Below are 12,615 nucleotides of genomic sequence, written 5' to 3'. Positions count from 1 at the left end.
CAGTTTAATGCGAAAACATGAGCACGGCATTTGGCATCACATCCACACAAGTTATTGCTTATTTTATGACGGTCTGTGCGTTGCAGATTTTTATGTTTCATTACGTCCAGCCTCGCCAGCGATTCGCAGTAGTGGCGTAAAGTATTTCGGATGAAAGATTAGCGCCATAGGAAATGGAAATGTCGTGTGGCTAGGGTCTCCCGTCGGGTAGACTGTTCGCCTGGTGCAGGTCTTTCGATTTGACGCCACTTCGGCGACCTGCGCGTCGATGGGGATGAAATGATGATGATTAGGACAACACAACACCCAGTCCCTGAGCGGAGAAAATCTCCGCCCCAGCCGGGAATCGAACCCGGGCCCTTAGGATTGACAGTCTGTCACGCTGACCACTCAGCTACCGGGGCTCAGCGTGCTAAATATAAAAGCACGATAACGGTGTTGCCTTCAGAAATGTGTACGGGCTATAAAGAACCGACGTGTATATAATTGCGACCCTCCCAGTCTGGATAAGTGTTCGGCTTATCAAAATGGTTCAAATGACTCTGAACACTATGCGACGTAACTTCTGAGGTCATCAGTCGCCTATAACTTAGAACTAATTAAACCTGACTATCCTAAGGACATCACACACATCCATGCCCGAGGCAGGATTCGAACCTGCGACCGTAGCGGTCGCCCGGTTCCAGACTGTAGCGCCTAGAACCGCACGGCCACTCCGGCCGGCTAATTAGCTTATCACTTCGCACATAGATCGATAAGGAAATCCTCGCATTTCACTGACAATGTTATTCCATAACAAGTCTGGCTCCCTTCTGTCGATTTTGTTATTACTGACGAGTTAGGACTTGCTTACCATCACCTCACCTGCCATTGTGCGCGGCGAGGACACACACACACACACACACACACACACACACACACACACACACTCACTTTCCAGCTGGCGTCAGGGCTACGATGACACTCCTGTCTTTCATTCCGTCATATTTAATCGCTTCTCATTTGGCTGCACAAGAACTCCATCAGCGCACCTCCGTAATGAAGGTTACTACTGCTTGTCACAGAAACATGTTTTCCAGTAACATGCATAACAGAGTGAAAATAAGCACGCCGGGCAAAACAGCTGTCACCCGCCATGATACGTCCTGTAACATCGCCTCTTGTCATGATTACGGTCTCACTTTGCGAGGAATAGTCTACACAAGTACCTTCAAAGATGCCTCTTCCAACTGGAGCCATTCGATGGGTGGACATCAGAACATCCACGCACGATAGCGCCTTTCTGTCAGTGTCACGTCGCCGCGTAGACGCGCCGTATTGCACAGAGTGCATAAAACCGAGTGTCAGCGTGCGCGCGCACACACACACACACACACACGTACACACACACACACACACACACACACACACACACACCGCTTCATTGCTATGACTTCCGATCGACACTTGCGGAGGGTCACGTAACCGCCTGGTACCAGTTGGGCATCGTCCACAGTGTTCTACACGAACGACTGTGCTCTTTTAAGGGGGTCGCGCACATTTTGCCTCGTGAGCTTATATTATAGAGTGACACTGGCTTTTTTATCGTTTGTTTATGCTAAATTTTTACCGGTCCATTCTAGTAATTACCTAAATAATTCTTTATCGCACAGTTTGAATTAGTTAAGTGGTACACTATAGGTACTCTATGAAGTATGTTACATTTTGTTATCTCCTTAATTTACTTCTGCGATTTCTAGTGGAGTTACACGCCCTCACATTTTTTTAATTTTTCTGTTTAACTTTTTTCTAAGTAAATGTAATTTTTATTCTGGCTCTTGTTGTATGAGTCTGTTTAGCATTGTCAGTGTAATAACGATTTATGTTTTTCTTAATACGTATAATTTGATGGACAAGCTCTGACAGTTAAGACAGACTCCACAGTTCTTTAAAAAGACTTTCACGGTGAGCCCAGCTAAAATTTTTAGTTGTTATTCCTGTCCCCATTTACTGCAGTTGGCAAGCTGTGGTCATATTTTGCACATTCGATTCGAAAACTCCAGTTCCATACCTAACTACTTAGTGTACCTCGATTAGTATAACTATGAGATATCGTAAGGTGCTGATGATTGGTTGACTGATTTGGGAGAGGGGACCGAACAGCGAGGCCATCAATCCCATCGGATTAGAGAAGGCTGGGGAAGAAATCGGTCGTGTCCTTCCAAAGGTACCGTCTCTGCATTTCCTGAAGCGCTTTAGAGAAATCATAAACAACCTAAATCAAGCTGTCTGGACGCGGGTTTGAAGCGTCGTCCTCCTGAATGCGAATCCATTGTGCTAACCACTGCGCCACTTCGCTCTGAATAACGTGCTGACGACATTTCTTACAATGGTATCTTCTGAACTCATTTCCCTTCAACCAACAGACAGTATTCATGAGCAAATTATTGTCTTCATAACATGCGCTATTGCAATTATAATCTGCAACTAATTTGACAGTATTATTTTTCCTGTTTAATCCGAACTTGGTATTGTTTTTTTCTGTACATGATAAATAAATTTACAGCAAGCTGACCAATTTCAAGTACTTCTAAAGATTAATTTATTTCTTTGCCAGCGAATTTCGTGTTTTATCTACGATTGCAATATTGACATCATCGGGAGGAAGAATATTTTTCTCCCTGTCTCGCATTTTCTGGAAAATAAACAGTTCTTTATCGGTCCTCTCACGAGACTACAGCCTGTGTGCGCAGGATATTCGAAGTAGCAATTGTGAACTGATAAATTTACATAACTCTAAGATTTTTTTAAAAAAATATGAAGAATGCAATCCGTGTCATTCGCTATTGCTTGCGCCTGGAGTAAGTTATCCTGGACTCTACAAACAATTCAATTGTGTTGTACTTAGAGAAAAACTGGAACATTTCGCTTGACATTCTCATCACATTTCCCAAATCATTATAGTTTGTTTGCAATTTCTCTCTGTCAGGAGATAAAGCTAACGCTCATTTCTTCACCCAGTTGAATTAAACTTTTTTCGCTTTATATTTTTCAGTCGGTGTCGTCATTGTCTCTCTCTCTCTCTCTCTCTCTTGTGTTGTATGACATCACTTTTTTAATTTCGTCTCTCCCATCAGTTGTCGCCAAGGCAGAGACCCTAATTTAATTTACGCAAACAAATATTAAGTTTCATTCTTTTTCTACACAATGTATTAGTGTTTCGAAAAATCGTCATAACTCCCTACCGCCCCCAATGGGCGTTCTAGCCATCGTGGTGAGCACTAGGCGATGTGTTGTTGTGGTCTTCAGTCCAGGGGCTGTTTTGATGCAGCTCTCCATACTACTCTATCCTGTGCGAGCATCTTCATATCCGAGTAACTACTGCAACCTACATCCCTCTAATCTGATTAGTGTATTCATCTCTTGGTCTCCCTCTACGATTTTTACCCTCCACGCTGCCCTCCAATAACAAATTGGTGATGCCTTGATGCCTCAGAACACGTCCTACCAGCCGATTCCTTCTTCTAGTCAAGTTGTGCTACAAATACCTCTTCTCCCCAATTCTGTTGAGTACCTTTTCATTACTTATATGATCTACCTATCTAATCTTCAGCATTCTTCTGTTGCACGACATTTCGAAAGCTTCTATTCTCTTCTTGTCAAAAATATTTATTGTCCATGTTTCACTTGCATACATGGCGATACTCAATACAAATACTTTCAGAAACACTTAAACCTGTACTGGATGTTAACAAATTTCTCTTCTTCAGAAACGCTTTTCTTGCCATAGCCAGTCTACACTGTGTATCCCCTCTACTTCGACCATCATCAGTTATTTTTCTCCCCAAATACTGAATCCCATCTACTATTTTAAGTGTCACATTTCCTAATCTATTTCCCTCAGCATCACTTGATTTAATACGACTACAACGCCGGCCGCAGTGGCCGAGCGGTTCTAGGCGCTTCAGTCTGGAACCGCGCGACCGCTACGGTCGCAGGTTCTAATCCTGCCTCGGGCATGGATGTGTGTGATGTCCTTAGGTTAGTTAGGTTTGAGTAGTTCTAAGTACTAGGGGACTGATGACCTCGGATGTTAAGTCCCATAGTGCTCAGAGCCATTTGAATCCGACTACATTCCATTATCCTGGTTTTGCTTTTGTTCATCTTATCTCCTCTTTTGAAGACACTGTCCATTCCGTTCAGCTGCTCTTCCAGGTCGTTTGCTGTCTCTGACAGAATTACAATGTCATCGGCAAACATTGAAGTTTTTATTTCTTCTCCATGGGGTTTAATTCCTACTCCAAATTTTTGTTTTGTTTCATTTAGTGCTTTCTCAATACAGAGACTGAATAACATCGTGGATAGGCTAGAACCCTCTCTGACTCCCGTCACAACCACTGCTTCCTTTTCGTGCCACTGGACTCTTAGAACAACCATCTGGTTTCTGTACAAAGGCGATAGGAGTTTTGAAGACATTTTCATTAGGTTTTGGTGTAAAGTATATGGTAAGTAATTTTTATTATGTGTTCAACTTGCTGTACATCTACATCTACATCTGCATTTATACTCCGCAAGCCACCCAACAGTGCGTGGCGGAGGGCACTTTACGTGCCACTGTCATTATCTCCCTTTCCTGTTCCAGTCGCGTATGGTTCGCGGGAAGAACGACTGTCAGAAAGCCTCCGTGCGATCTCGAATCTCTCTAATTTTACATTCGTGATCTCCTCGGGAGGTATAAGTAGTGGGAAGCAATATATTCGATACCTCATCCAGAAACGCACCCTCTCGAAACCTGGACAGCAAGCTACAACGCGATGCAGAGCACATCTCTTGCAGCGTCTGCCACTTGAGTTTGCTAAACATCTCCGTAACGCTATCACGCTTACCAAATAACCCTGTGACGAAACGCGCCGCTCTTTTTTGGATCTTCTCTATCTCCTCCGTCAACCCGACCTGGTACGTATCCCACACTGATGAGCAACACTCAAATATAGGTCGAACGAGTGTTTTGTAAGCCACCTCCTTTGTTGATGGACTACATTTTCTAAGGACTCTCCCAATGAATCTCAACCTGGCACCCGCCTAACCAGCAATTAATTTTATATGATCATTCCACTTCAAATCGTTCCGCACGCATACTCCAAGATATTTTACAGAAGTAACTGCTACCAGTGTTTGTTCCGCTATCATATAAACATACAATAAAGAATCCTTCTTTCCATGTTTTCGCAATACATTACATTTGTCTATGTTAAGGGTCAGTTGCCAATCCCTGCACCAAGTGCCTATCCGCTGCAGATCTTCCTGCATTTCGCTGCAATTTTCTAATGCTGCAACTTCTCTGTCTACTACAGCATCATCCGCGAAAAGCCGCATGGAACTTCCGACACTATCTACTAGGTCATTTATGTATAATGTGAAAAGCAGTGTACCCATAACACTCCCCTGTGTCACGCTGGAGGTTACGACTCAGTCTTATAAATTTTATAAAGTTCCTTCTCTTCGTTATAAACCACTATTATCGTGTAACGGGTGGCAGTTAGAAAACTTTATAACTAACACAGATACAAAAATGGGAGCTAGATTGCAAAAGGTTGAGCACGCCTGTCATAACTGTTTCCAAGTGTTGTAGTCTGTAGCTAGTATAAGACCTCTCGTAACATCTATGCCCTAATGAATGTAGTGTTGAATATGAAGGTATCTTGGTTTATGTATGAGAGGGCTCCATGCCCTAATCGTGCAAGGGTAAATAAATAAGTACCAGAACACGTTGTAAAGTACGGTAAACAAGCGGATGTAGTTCTAGTGCAAGCCCGAAGCTGCTGGAAACGAAAGAAATTCGTGGTTAAACTAATGAAAACACGGTGGCTCATTCATACAGGAAATTAAGGCCGTTAATTCAGAGCCGCAGTGAATGGGGCAATTTCAGCGTCCGGCAACGGGCTGCGGCTGCCGGTGGCTGTGATAACAACACGGCGCTGCAGACACCCCCCCCCCCCCCCCCCACCTTCCGTATTGGTAAACACCTCGTTAGCCTGACCCGCCGTCCAGCCAGTGCACGTCGCTTCGTTAAAGATGCAACAGCCGCTTTCACGCGCGAATTTTCATGAATTACTAACAATTACGAAATTAATGCAACGCGTAGCTGCTTTTCCCTTTTATGTTTTCGTAATTCGGAAGGATAACTACTCCCCCCCATGAACCATGGACCTTGCTGTTGGTGGGGAGGCTTGCGTGCCTCAGCGATACAGATAGCCGTACCGTAGGTGCAACCACAACGGAGGGGTATCTGTTGAGAGGCCAGACAAACGTGTGGTTCCTGAAGAGGGGCAGCAGCCTTTCCAGTAGTTGCAAGGGCAACAGTCTGGATAGTCTGGATGATTGACTGATCTGGCCTTGTAACAATAACCAAAACGGCCTTGCTGTGCTGGTACTGCGAACGGCAAGGGGAAACTACAGCCGTAATTTTTCCCGAGGGCATGCAGCTTTACTGTATGATTAAATAATGATGGCGTCCTCTTGGGTAAAATATTCCGGAGGTAAAATAGTCCCCCATTCGGATCTCCGGGCGGGGACTACTCAAGAGGACTTCGTTATCAGGAGAAAGAAAACTGGCGTTCTACGGATCGGAGCGTGGAATGTCAGATCCCTTAATCGGGCAGGTAGGTTAGAAAATTTAAAAAGGGAAATGGATAGGTTGAAGTTAGATATAGTGGGAATTAGTGAAGTTCGGTGGCAGGAGGAACAAGACTTCTGGTCAGGTGACTACAGGGTAATAAACACAAAATCAAATAGAGGGAATGCAGGAGTAGGTTTAATAATGAATAGGAAAATAGGAATGCGGGTAAGCTACTACAAACAGCATAGTGAACGCATTATTGTGGCCAAGATAGATACGAAGCCCACACGTACTACAGTAGTACAAGTTTATATGCCAACTAGCTCTGCAGATGACGAAGAAATTGAAGAAATGTGTGATGAAATAAAAGAAATCATTCAGATAGTGAAGGGAGACGAAAATTTAATAGTCATAGGTGACTGGAATTCGAGTGTAGGAAAAGGGAGAGATGGAAACATAGTCGGTGAATATGGATTGGGGCTAAGAAATGAAAGAGGAAGCCGCCTGGTAGAATTTTGCACAGAGCACAACATAATCATAGCTAACACTTGGTTTAAGAATCATGAAAGAAGGTTGTATACGTGGAAGAACCCTGGAGATACTAAAAGGTATCAGATAGACTATATAATGGTAAGACAGAGATTTAGGAACCAGGTTTTAAACTGTAAGACATTTCCAGGGGCAGATGTGGACTCTGACCACAATCTATTGGTTATGACCGGTAGATTAAAACTGAAGAAACTGCAAAAAGGTGGGAATTTAAGGAGATGGGACCTGGATAAACTGAAAGAACCAGAGGTTGTACAGAGTTTCAGGGAGAGCATAACGGAACAATTGACAGGAATGGGGGAAAGAAATACATTAGAAGAAGAATGGGTAGCTTTGAGGGATGAAGTAGTGAAGGCAGCAGAGGATCAAGTAGGTAAAAAGACGAGGGCTAGTAGAAATCCTTGGGTAACAGAAGAAATATTGAATTTAATTGATGAAAGGAGAAAATATAAAAATGCAGTAAGTGAAGCAGGCAAAAAGGAATACAAACGTCTCAAAAATGAGATTGACAGGAAGTGCAAAATGGCTAAGCAGGGATGGCTAGAGGACAAATGTAAGGATGTAGAGGCTTATCTCACTTGGGGTTAGATAGATACTGCCTACAGAAAAATTAAAGAGACCTTTGGAGATAAGAGAACGACTTGTATGAATATCAAGAGCTCAGATGGAAACCCAGTTCTAAGCAAAGAAGGGAAAGCAGAAAGGTGGAAGGAGTATATAGAGGGTCTATACAAGGGCGATGTGCTTGAGGACAATATTATGGAAATGGAAGAGGATGTAGATGAAGATGAAATTGAAATGGGAGATACAATACTGCGTGAAGAATTTGACAGAGCAACATTCCATTGGAACTACTGACGGCCTTGGGAGAGCCAGTCCTGACAAAACTCTACCATCTGGTGAGCAAGATGTATGAAATACCCTCAGACTTCAAGAAGAATATAATAATTCCAATCCCAAAGAAAGCAGGTGTTGACAGATGTGAAAATTACCGAACTCTCAGTTTAATAAGTCACAGCTGCAAAATACTAACACGAATTCTTTACAGACGAATGGAAAAACTAGTAGAAGCCAACCTCGGGGAAGATCAGTTTGGATTCAGTAGAAACACTGGAACACGTGAGGCAATACTGACCTTACAACTTATCTTAGAAGAAAGATTAAGGAAGGCAAAGCTACGTTTCTAGCATTTGTAGACTTAGAGAAAGCTTTTGACAGTGTTGACTGGAATAGTCTCTTTCAAATTCTAAAGGTGGCAGGGGTAAAATACAGGGAGCGAAAGGCTATTTACAATTTGTACAGAAACCAGATGGCAGTTATAAGAGTCCAGGGACATGAAATGGAAGCAGTGGTTGGGAAGGGAGTAAGACAGGGTTGTAGCCTCTCCCCGATGTTGTTCAATCTGTATATTGAGCAAGCAGTAAAGGAAACAAAGGAAAAATTCGGAGTAGGTATTAAAATCCATGGAGAAGAAATAAAAACTTTGAGGTTCGCCGATGACATTGTAATTCTGTCAGAGACAGCAAAGGACTTGGAAGATCAATTGAATAGAATGGAGAGTGTCTTGAAAGGAGGATATAAGATGAACATCAACAAAAGCAAAACGAGGATAATGGAATGTAGTCGAATTAAGTCGGGTGATGCTGAGGGAATTAGATTAGGAAATGAGACACGGAGTTTTGCTATTTGGGGAGCAAAATAACTGATGATGGTCGAAGTAGAGAGGATATAAAATGTAGACTGGCAGTGGCAAGGAAAGCGTTTCTGAAGAAGAGAAATTTGTTAACATCGAGTATAGATTTAAGTGTCAGGAAGTCATTTCTGAAAGTTTTTGTATGGAGAGTAGCCATGTATGGAAGTGAAACATGGACGATAAATAGTTTGGACAAGAAGAGAATAGAAGCTTTCGAAATGTGGTGCTACAGAAGAATGCTGAAGATTAGATGGGTAGATCACATAACTAATGAGGAAGTAGTGAATAGGATTGGGGAGAAGAGAAGTTTGTGGCAGAACTTGACCGGAAGACGAGATCAGTTGGTAGGACATGTTTTGAGGCATCAAGGGATCACCAATTTAGTATTGGAGGGCAGCGTGGAGGGTAAAAATCGTAGAGGGAGACCAAGAGATGAATACACTAAACAGATTCAGAAGGATGTAGATTGCAGTAGGTACTGGGAGATGAAGAAGCTTGCACAGGATAGAGTAGCATGGAGAGCTGCATCAAACCATTCTCAGGACTGAAGACCACAACAACAACAACAACTACTCTGCGCAACACAAATAAAGGGTCTACCTTTGCGGCGTGTAAGATAGAAATTTTGCCCGAAGGTCACAACAACTTTCCCGTACATTGAAAAACTTACTTTGCTGATGATGACTAATAACAACCAAAATTGCTAGTACTAACAAAGGACCGAATGAGATGGCGATGTGATTACGATACTGGACTCACATTCGCGAGGACGACGCTTCAAACCCGCGTCTGGCCATTCTGATTTAAGTTTGCCGTCATTTCTCTATATCGCTTCAGGCAAATGCCGGGATGGTTCCTTTGAAAGGGCATGGCAGACTTCCTTCCCCATCCTTACCTAATCGGATGGCACCGTTGACTTCATTGTTTGGTCCTCTCCCCCAAGTCAACAAACCAATCAGTAATAAAGAAATAAAAGCAGTGTCGTTAGCGTAACAAGACTTTTGCTAAATACGAATCCTTGGAACAAAAGCGATGTTGTTGTAGCGAAACCCTGTGTTGCGTTAAGTTAAAGAGCTTTATTCGATTAACAGTGTGAGAGCATTATGCTGCCAACATCTCGTGTCATCGGTAGGGATCAAGTGGAAAAGGTAAGAAAGTCTCTCGCTTAGTAACTGAAAAGAACAGGAAATAAAATCGATAATACTAATATGATATGCCCTTCATCATGCTCTGTGCCGTGGCTTGCGATGTACTCGTATATACACTGAATAGCCAAAGAAATTTGTACACCTACCTAATATCGTGTAGGGCCTCAGCGAGCTCGCAGAAGTGCCGCAACACGACCTGGTATGGACTCGACTAATGTCTGAAGGTGTGATGGAAGGAATTGACACCATGAATCCTGCAGGGCTGCCCATAAATCCATAAGAGTACGAGGGTTGTAGATATCTTCTGAACACCACGTTGCAAGGCATCCCAGATACGCTCAATAATGTTCATCTCTGGGGAGTTTGGTGACCAGCAGAAGTGTTCAAACTCAGAAGAGTATTCCTGGAGCCACTCTGTAGCATTGTCCTCCTGGAATTACCCAAGTCCGTCAGAGTGCACAATGGACACGAATGGATGCAGTTGATCAGACAGGATACTTATGTACGTGTCACCTGTCAGAGTTGTATACAGACCTATCAGGGGATATCACTCCAACTGCACACGCACCATACCATTGCAGAGCCTTCACCAGCTTGAACAGTCCCCTGCTAACATGCAGGGTCCATGGATTCATGAGGTTGTCTCCATACCCGTACACGTCCATCCGCTAGATATAATTTGAAACGAGACTCGTCCGATCAGGCAACACGTTTCCAGTCATCACAGCCCAATGTCAGTGTTGACGTGCCCATGCGACGTGTAAAGCTTTGTGTCGTGCACTCATTGACACTGCAAGAGCGGGCCTTTGGCTCCGAAAGCCCATATCGAATATGTTTCGTTGAGTGATTCGCACTATTACACTCGTTGATGGTCCACCACTGAAATTTGCAGCAATTTGCGGAAGGCTTGCAATTCTTCCACGTTGAACGATTCTCTTCAGTCGTCGTTGCTCCCTTCTTGCAGGATCTTTTTCCGGCCGTTGCGATGTCAGACATTTTATGTTTTACATGATTCCTGATATTCACGGTACACTCTTACAATGTCCTACAGGAAAATCCCCACTTAATCGTTACCCCGGAGTTGCTGTGTCCCTTCGCTCGTACGCCGACTATAACACCACGTTGAAACTCAGTTAAATCTTGATAACCTGCCATTGTAGCAGCAGTAATTGATCTAACAACTGCGCCAGACACTTGTCTTATACAGGCGTTGCCGACCACAGAGCCGTATTCTGTCTGTTTCTATAGCTCTGTTTTTGAACACGCATGCGCATACCAGATTATTTGGCTCTTCAGTGTATGCAGATGAATAGCGCGGGTTCCTCGTCGTACGTCGTTCAGCTCTGCACTGCCTTCACGCTCCTCTTGTTTGGGGAGAGCCTTCCGCAACCCCTTCTGTACGCAACGGCTCGGTGTGACCGCTCGCTACTTGTTGGGTAGACGAGGTGACGTCAGAGAGAGCAGCAGCAGTTTGGCCTCCTTTCTAACGGGCCGCCGCAGGCCGGCAGACTCGGGAGGTGGGGGGCGGCGGGCGTGATCCCGGGATCAGCCGCCGCCGCCTCCGGCGTGATTACCGGGGGCGGCTGCCTCCGCTTTACTGCCCTATAAAACAGGTGGATGGGCCACCCCTCTGCCCCGCTAGTTAGCCGCTCCGCTGCGGCGTCCAAACGCCGCTGTTGCTGCTGCTGCTGGCTCACTCGAAAAGTTCGTCGCTTTCATCACCGGCGCCACAAAATTATCTTCACTCGCGTCTTTACGTCACGCCAGCACGCTGCTCCCTCACTCTTCACACGAAGACAAAGCGATTCGCTACGTCTCAATTGCTTTCATTGGGGATCACTCTATCAGCCGCCAACACCTCCTCCTTACTGATTCTTGGGAATGCAGAAGGACGGCGTAGGTTATCTTCAAACAGATACATTCCCAACATTAAAAATAAAATGATATTTATTAAATAAGAAATATTCATATACTGCTTCTTTTTATGAAATGTCCAGTACAATTGAAAAGATTTAACACCGCCCGAACAGGCCATGAAGGCCCAACGGTACCGACCGACCGCCGTGTCATCCTCAGCCCGCAGGTGTCACTGGATCCGGATATGGTGGATCACGTGGTCAGCACACCGCTCTCCCGGCCGTTTGTCAGTTTACGAGTCCGGAGCCGCTACTTCTCAATCAAGTAGCTCGTCAGTTTGCTTCAGAAGGGCTGAGTGTACCCCGCTTGCCGACAGCACTCGGCAAACAGGATGTGTTTTAACCGACATTTCTGCAATTTTTCACAAACACAACTTTTATTGATGTAAGTTCACAAAGTTTATGACTGATCAACAAACGAAAGGTAACAAGGTAACAATAACGATGCCAGTAAAAGTCTCCTAATTGAGGTTAGCGTGAGCAGTTCACTTGTAATTTTCCTCAAAGGTTCGCGGTAACACACACACACACTAGTAACAGTCCAATTCAGAGACGAAAACGTAATCTTCAACGGTCGTAGTACACGAGGTCGGCATCTGGCGTGAACTGAACTTCGGGGCTGGTTGTAGCCCCTAAATAGCTGTCTCCAGCCAATCAGGTTTTGGCTCGAGCTCCCCCTGCAGGAAGTAGTGCTCGGAATGTCTGTTTCCA

General features: G+C 44.3%; 1 protein-coding gene and 1 non-coding gene across 2 annotated transcripts in view; one reads left to right on the top strand and one right to left on the bottom strand.

Annotated features, from left to right (window-relative positions):
- LOC124606457 (cGMP-specific 3',5'-cyclic phosphodiesterase) overlaps positions 1-12,615 on the top strand; it is a gene marked incomplete at its 3' end in the record, with an annotated part of 598,053 nt that overhangs the window by 59,971 nt on the left and 525,467 nt on the right. The gene's annotated exons all lie outside the window — the stretch shown is intronic.
- On the bottom strand, positions 332-404 carry Trnad-guc. The gene has a single exon. It is a non-coding gene; the product is annotated as a tRNA-Asp (tRNA).

This window comes from Schistocerca americana, chromosome 3, assembly GCF_021461395.2.
Source record: "Schistocerca americana isolate TAMUIC-IGC-003095 chromosome 3, iqSchAmer2.1, whole genome shotgun sequence".
Lineage (NCBI taxonomy): Eukaryota > Metazoa > Arthropoda > Insecta > Orthoptera > Acrididae > Schistocerca > Schistocerca americana.
The sequence above is the reverse complement of the archived record's forward strand: the minus strand, read 5'-3'. Positions and strand labels throughout refer to the sequence as shown.